The 7,535-nt window shown below is 39.1% G+C and overlaps 1 protein-coding gene across 31 annotated transcripts in view; it reads left to right on the forward strand.

The window, feature by feature from the left end:
• Nucleotides 1-7,535, forward strand: part of ptprdb (protein tyrosine phosphatase receptor type Db) — a 151,766-nt gene that overhangs the window by 18,155 nt on the left and 126,076 nt on the right. For all 31 annotated transcript variants that reach the window (XM_032499226.1, XM_032544695.1, XM_032544737.1 and 28 more), the window contains exon 3: nucleotides 2,982-3,007. The gene's annotated coding sequence lies outside the window, so the exon portion shown is untranslated. The remainder of the gene's footprint in view (nucleotides 1-2,981; nucleotides 3,008-7,535) is intronic.

Genomic DNA, 7,535 nt, shown 5'->3' on the forward strand with positions numbered 1-7,535 from the left:
ACACACACACACACACACACACACACACACACACACAAAGATTGGTTTAGCTCAGTAGATCAATGGCCTCTTGGTCAATGTCTCCTTTGGGAGGGTAATCTATCTGCTCCTCACTAATGAAACAGAATGCAGAATGTTTGTGTGTGTGACTGTGTTTGTGTGTGGGGGGGTTTAAGGTTTAAATGTCTTTGTGCATTCATGGATGTCAGATTGTGTCTAGAGTGTATGGATATGGTGTCAAGTTGTTGTTACAGATTGTATCTACTATTTTGTGTTAGCCACACATGTACACACTGTAGATAACAGTGTATGTGTATTTCCAATGTGCCCTTTGGATCATTTTAAAGACTAATTACCTTGGCAAATCTTTTCATACAATATCATGTCTGTAATAGTATTTATAAGAAAATTAAACAAAAGATTGTGGTGACACAGATGTGTAAGCTTGTCTCATTTGGCTGCCAATTAAAAAAAAAAAAAAAATAATAATAATTTTAACACTTTCTAATTTTACCACTGTTTGCTGTCAGCGCCTTTTTTCAAATTAGTTTTACCAAAGTATCTTTATACTTAAGAACAAATTGTCTTTGACAAGTTAAAAAAGTTGCTACTGTTCCATCTCTTTAGTGTCAAAAAATGCAAAAATACCAATACCAAGACTGGAGTATGTCTTCCATACCATGCCATTCCCCAATCTGTAATCTAAAGAAAAAACTATGCAAAATCGTACCTGCATTTATTATTTTCACGGTTACACAGTGGTGTAGGAGGGGCTTTTTCCTCATTGTGTCATTTGAAGCCTGTTGCAATTATGTAAAAACAAAAAATAAGATCTAAACCAGTGGTTCTTAACCTGGGTTCGATCGAACCCCAGGGGTTCGGTGAGTCAGTCTCAGGGGTTCGGCGGAGGTCAAGACACACACCCGACTCATATGATTCGTGATGACACGCCCCGCTTGGCCATCATCAGAAGGGTTCGATGAACGCGCATATGAAACTGGTGGGGGTCAGTACCTCCAACAAGGTTAAGAACCACTGATCTAAACACTTGTATCTGTTATAGCCCTATGTGTATACTACATATGCTGTTTGTTTTTGTTCCTTTTAATATCTCTGAAAACTAGTTGTGCCACAAACCAAATCCTCTGTAAGGACTTAGATAAGTCTTTGTTTGCTCTTCAGTGACCTCCTGAAACTGTAATGTACCACTATGTGCTGATTATAAGCTTGTATTTACAGTTTAGAAGTCTTACATACAATTGAAAGGTGCTGTAGGTAGGATTGTGAAGATCCAAGCCTTAGCCAAGAAATGTAAACATCGACAACTTCTCAGTCCCTCCCCCCTTTCTGCTAAAGCACAAAATGGTCTCATAAGCCCCGCCCTCCACAAGGGTGAATGAATGCATGTCCATGAGCAGTGATTGACGCACAGTTAGACTCCCCTCCTGGCCCTGATTGGTGCATCTGAACAGGGAGCTGGGGATTTTTTCAAATCGCACTACAGGCGATTGGTGCCAGAGGAGCCAGATTTTTTTAAATTACCTGCTTCATGTATTTCTGCTTGAACATAGGGTCAGTTTCAACAAATAGAAAGAGTATTATTTTTCAATATAAGCTCAACCTTTACAATGTTTCTGACAGCATTTAAGGTATCATGTGCAAATTAGGAAACACTTTTATTTTTTCCCAACCTTTTAAAAAAAATGCCGGTGACTTCAGGTTTTATGTTAAGAAGGCAGACAGGGATCAGTGTGGGTGTGTTGGCCACACAGGAAGGCGTGGGAGACCTGAAATCCATACACATTTAGACAATCTATCTTGAAAGACATTCATATGGTTGTTCATGAAAAGTTACAGAAATAGTTGTTTAAAGAATGAAAAGGAGTGATAGAGAGAGAATTCAAACCTTGGCTCCTTTCTTACCTGCGTTCAGCTGGCCAATCGAGCCGTGAATTGGGTTTGAATGTCGGTTTTGGGAAGTGAACAAAATTTCTCTAATCTGACATCAACATGTTTGGAGTGGACATGTTTTCAGCAGCTATTCAACCATCCAACAAGCACAGATGACGAAATATAGTGGCAGCTTCAGGGTGTTTGCATCGTCTCCTTCCAAGGCCGCATGTATTGCAGTCAGGGGAGCATAGCAGTGTGAACTAAAGTAAGTCAGTGGTTGGCAAGGGAAGACAGGAGGACAACACCCAACAAACCAGGACTTTTTCCCCACTTTAGAGAAGAGGAACAAATATTGTACAGGTTCCAAACATTTAGCAAATCCATGAGGGCTATAAAAAGAATATGTTTTTTTTCTTTTTGTTTATTTAAACTCTGCGAGTTCTCTTTTAAACTGCCCCCGCAAAAGCAGATTTAAGAGCAGCCTCTTTTATGATTTGTTTTTCAAATGATACAACTGTCAAATGGCATTCCGTGCAGCAGAAACTGCTTCACTTTGCTTCCTTGTGTATCTACTCAACATTTCTAGTCAAAGCTGTCAAAAGCCACATGTGCTGGACTAAACTGAGCTCATGTTATTTGCATGCTGTGGACAATAGGTCATTTTGTTTTTGTGCTTACTGTAATTTCACTTATTTCCATCAGAGAATGTTTGAATTTATTATAGGGAAGTCTACATCTGTGATGGAGGAATGACTCGTGAATTATAATTTAGGTATTGTAATCATTGAATAGTTTGTGGAACATAGGTATACCTTAAGAGATTGATTTTCAAAGTGCTTAAAGTCTGTGATACAGTGATTCTACTTCTATGGATGAAGAGGGCGAGACAAATGCACAACAGGCCTGGTTTTGAGATGAAATCCACTCTAGCACTTAGAAACCTCTTGTTTTACCTCTCACATTCTCCTGTGTCTTGAAAAGTTGTTGTTCTGCAACTGCACCCTATGGTAATCTAATTTCAATCTTCTGTCCTCTCTTTCCATCTTGTTCATCCCTCTCTCCTCTGGCTCTCCCCTCTCTCTTTGCAGTTTGACGTGCCAAAGTGCTTCTTAAGGTAAGGGAGTCTCATTTCGTGTTTTCCTTCTCTTGTACTTTCTTTCTGTAATTTTCAACCCATTAAACACAGCATGCCATCAGCAGTTGGCACAGTGTGTGTATCACGAAACAATCTGCGTTCTAAAAATCTATTTGGCTCAGGATCCTGCTCACTGAAACACAATAACATGTGTTAAGATAACAATAAGACACTGTGGGTAACACTCCCACTGCACTCCCCTGGTAAAGCCATGATCAGAAAGGCACATAACTGAATCATTAGCCAATAGGAGACTTATTAAAGGGATTATAGAGCATGTGTGATACATTTACACCCTTCCATTAGTTAATCAATAAGATATAGCATACGTGCTGTGTAGTAATTCTGCATAGTACAAACAAATAGTGAAAATATACAGTAAATCCTCCTCCCTGCTGTCTTGCAACTGAATATGCCTGTCACAAGCTGTTAATCATGACCGGATCTGTCCACAAAGAAAACTGCCTTATAGTTTTTTTAAAAGGCCAGGCCACTGTTGTTTATTTATGGATTATAGGTTTCAGCCTTAGTTTATCTCAAATTTATTACTTTTAGACTGGGGTGCTCTGTAATAAAATCAGCAGACTCACAATACTTCTCAAAAGAAAAGTAAATGAGCTCCAGTGCCTTACAACTGGGCTGGAGCTTGTGTTTGTATCTGACTGCAGTGTATCAGTGTGAGAATGGACCAATCTTGTGGTGTAAATGCAGTGCTTTTTTATTATCAGTTTAAAACCTTGTATCTCCATATTTCTCTTGTTTATAAATTGTTTTATTTCTGAGCTCAGTGGTTGAACATTTAACAAGCCCAAATTTGTATCATTTTCTTCATGGATCCCTTAAAATACAGCCAAACTTTAATTCAAGATTATTGTTTATAGTCTCTTCATATGATTGTAGTTCACTAAGTAAAATTAAAATATGATGGTTAATTTTTAGATAAAAAATAAAGTTACACATTACCAAAAATTTGAATTAAAGTTTTGAAGGCCCTACACACCCACATGTGAAAAACAAAAATAATTTTTGTAATTGTTTTCAATGAGAGTTTTGCTTGCTGCTTTTGCACTGCTGAACATCTCAGATCTTTTTTGTTGGAGCGCCCCAGAACTCCTCGAGTTGAACCCCCCCCCAACTTAGAGGAAAAAAATGTCCAACGTCACAGCAAAATAATGGTTGGCTGAGGACGGTTAATAAGTCTTATCAGCCAGAATAACTAAAAACTCTAAAAATCTAACTTAAGCACCTAGGCTACTCTGTCACATTTAAACATTTCTTTCTTTCTTGTCAACTTTGGTGACACCCAGAACCCAAAACAAGAATTAATGGCTTAAAAGCAACTACCTAAGTCTGGACCAATTATCTTGACGTCCAATTTTTCTACAAACAAAAACTTGCCATCTGAACAAAGTTGATATGATTACATAAAACTCTGAACATATCAGAATCATCAGAATACTTTATTGATCCTTGCTGAAGGAAATTGTTAAGATGCAGTTGCTCACAGTCAGATTCTATTGTAGTACAATACAATAATTAAATATTTGGCTCAAAGAGGTTGTTAAACGTGTTACCCTACATTTGAATATGAAATACATATATCAGTATTGAGAAAATGCTGGAATACTATACTTATTACTGCTCAATTGTGTCCAAGTCACCCACACCTACCTCAGAACTGAGGACTAGTAGAGAGGGATGCCAATCCTCCAAAGAATTTAAAACATAAAAAACCACAATTATAGCGACAAGGTTTTAACCAAACACATGCCATGTTAGTGTGCCCCTTTAGTGTTTGTTTGGTTTGAAGCCCAAGGTTGTGCGTCAGATTTTGACATTTCTTTGATGTGCGTGTGTGTGTGTGTGTGTGTGTGTGTGTGTGTGTGTGAGTGAGTGAGAGGGCATGCGTCTACATCTTAGTCTCTGTCTCCCTCCTTGTGTGTGTCTGGTTGCCAGTGTTTGGAGTGGGCTCTGTTGGGACTGTGTCTAGAGCCTCATTAGTGGCAAAGGTTTGGCTGGCCCACTGCTACTGGAGACTCACTCGGGGGCTCAGAGTCATGTTTTTCTCTACTGCTGGCCCATCTGCCATATTGGCGCTAACTTATGACTTTTGCTTCTTTTTTTGTGCATGTGCATCTTTGTAAGTGGTGGTACAGTGGTGAAAGAAGCATTCAGATCATTTACTTAAGTAAATGTACTGATGTGTTTTGTATTTGTTTGTTTAGTATGTGTCTGTCTTATGTAAGGATGTCACAGTTTCGATTTAAAATCGAAATCAATCAAAATTAGTTCAGAATCTTGAATATCGAATTAAAAAATGGAATTGTCGATACTGCCACGCCCCCATGTCATGTCCGGTCGGCTTGTCAAGCAGAAAAAAAACACACTTGCTGAAGTGCTGCGAGGCAGTCAACCTCCTATAACTAAGCCACAGCCATTTAAAAGATAGCACGGCAACTGCAAATGCTGGGGACCCATTGACAGAACTTGACCCCCCTCCTCTATCACTGAAGTGTGTGAAAGTGTAAAATTATTTTGAATTTCCAGTGAGTTATGTTGACAATGTTCGCGCTGTCGACAAAAAAGCCACAGTTTGCCAGCTCTGCAATGTGTGAGTACTATATTATGTGTGTTTACCATTGAACATTAGCCTAGCAGGTAGCGGATATTCCTTCTGCTCATAGCTTTATCCCAACAAAACCGCACGGTTGAATTTCAGCCTGCATGCACGTTATGTAGCATAAATAGAGCAGCTTATATTTGATAAATTAGAGAGAGCAACAAGCGGACTGCCATTTGTTAAGTCACCCTCTTTACTATCTGTCTGCTCAGCTGCTGTGCTGGCTCAAGGGTGTTTTAAGCCCCCAACTAAGCCTTCAAGGTAAACCTGTTTGAGTCGTGATTCACTCGGATCTTTAACCATCCATCCATCCATTCATCTTCGTCCTCTTATCCGGCAACAGCTCCAGCAGGGGATCCCAAACTTCCGACTGGGTGAGCCCGAGGCGTTCCCAGCCCAGGTTGGAGATATAATCCCTCCACCTAGTCTTGGGTCTTCCCCGAGGCCTCTTCCCAGCTGGACGTACCTGAAACACCTCCCTAGGGAGGCGCCCCGAAGGCATCCTTACCAGATGCTCGAACCACCTCAACTGGCTTCTTTCGATGAAAGCTCTACTAAGAGCTCCCCAAGAATGACTGAGCTTCTTACCCTATCACTAAGGGAGATGTCAACCAACCTCCTGAGGAAACCCATTTCAGCCATGATCTCATCTTTTAAGGGTATCTGTGTAATCCCCATGTGTTTCATATCAAAATGGTCAGTTAAGTATGGCCCAAATTTGTCCCAGAGCAATGTGTAAAGAGATAATTTGGCCCTTAACCTGAATAGTTGATGTTCGCTTTTTCACAAAAGTAGTTTAATATATGAATATAATAGTAAATAAATGTCTGAAATAAAACTTTTAACATTGCTTGACAACCATTGCTTGGACGCGGCAGTGCACTTTTTGTCCTCAAAGGGTTAACTATGTGTCCCCAGGTCTGATGTTCGCTCTCATCCCAATTGAAATATTTTAGCGCTGTGCAGTGTTGGGAAGGATACTTTCAAAATGTATTCCGTTACAGAATACAGAATACTAAATAAAATGTAATTTGTAATGTATTCTGTAATCTGTAATATATTCTGTTACTTTACTCAATCTGAGTAACATTTTCTGAATACTTGTATTATTTCCACATTGAATTTTTTTTAGTATAGGAATGCGGCCATCAAATACTGCTTAAACATGCCTATTCTGGTGTGTTTTTCTGTTCCAACTGGCTGAATATGTACACATACAAGCAGATAGATTTTTGTATTTGTAGTCCCAAACTGCATAGCCTACGACAAAAATCTAACCGCAGTCTTGCTACCACAAGCTAATTTTAGCTAACATTAGCTAGCATGTCAAACGGGGCTAGATAGTCTTTCAACGGCTCTGGGGCTAGTAAATCAGCACATAGGAGAATTTAAAGTTGCATGTCAACTAAGCAGGTAGCTACCTGATACAACTATAAATAGCAAGGTGACCATTACAACTACAGCAGACCCTTGGCTAATTAATAAAAATAACTTACTTTAAGATGCTTCAGGTTGGAAGTGGAGTAATTTGAACACTGAAAGGATATTGGTTGCTGGCAAGCAGAGGTTGCACTGCACAGTTATATTTACTTCATAATGTTCTTTCTTCAATGTGAAATGCTGTTTAAATTTCCAAGATAGAAACACATTCCTGCCCTAGCTCTGTTGTGACGGTTACGGCTCTGTCTTTACTTCTATCAGTGATCACGCAAAAAGCAAATGTTTTTTAGTTTTTATATGGGGGCTTCTGGGAAATGCATGGAGTTGCCTTAATTTATTTAGATAGAGAATAAACTTGTGAAACAGACAAGGATCATCATGTAATTCATTGATTTTAAAAAATGTAACTGTAGCTACTATTTAAATTGTAACTGTAACGGAATACAG

The sequence above is a fragment of the Etheostoma spectabile genome, chromosome 2 (genome assembly GCF_008692095.1).
Source record: "Etheostoma spectabile isolate EspeVRDwgs_2016 chromosome 2, UIUC_Espe_1.0, whole genome shotgun sequence".
Taxonomy (NCBI): Eukaryota; Metazoa; Chordata; class Actinopteri; order Perciformes; family Percidae; genus Etheostoma; species Etheostoma spectabile.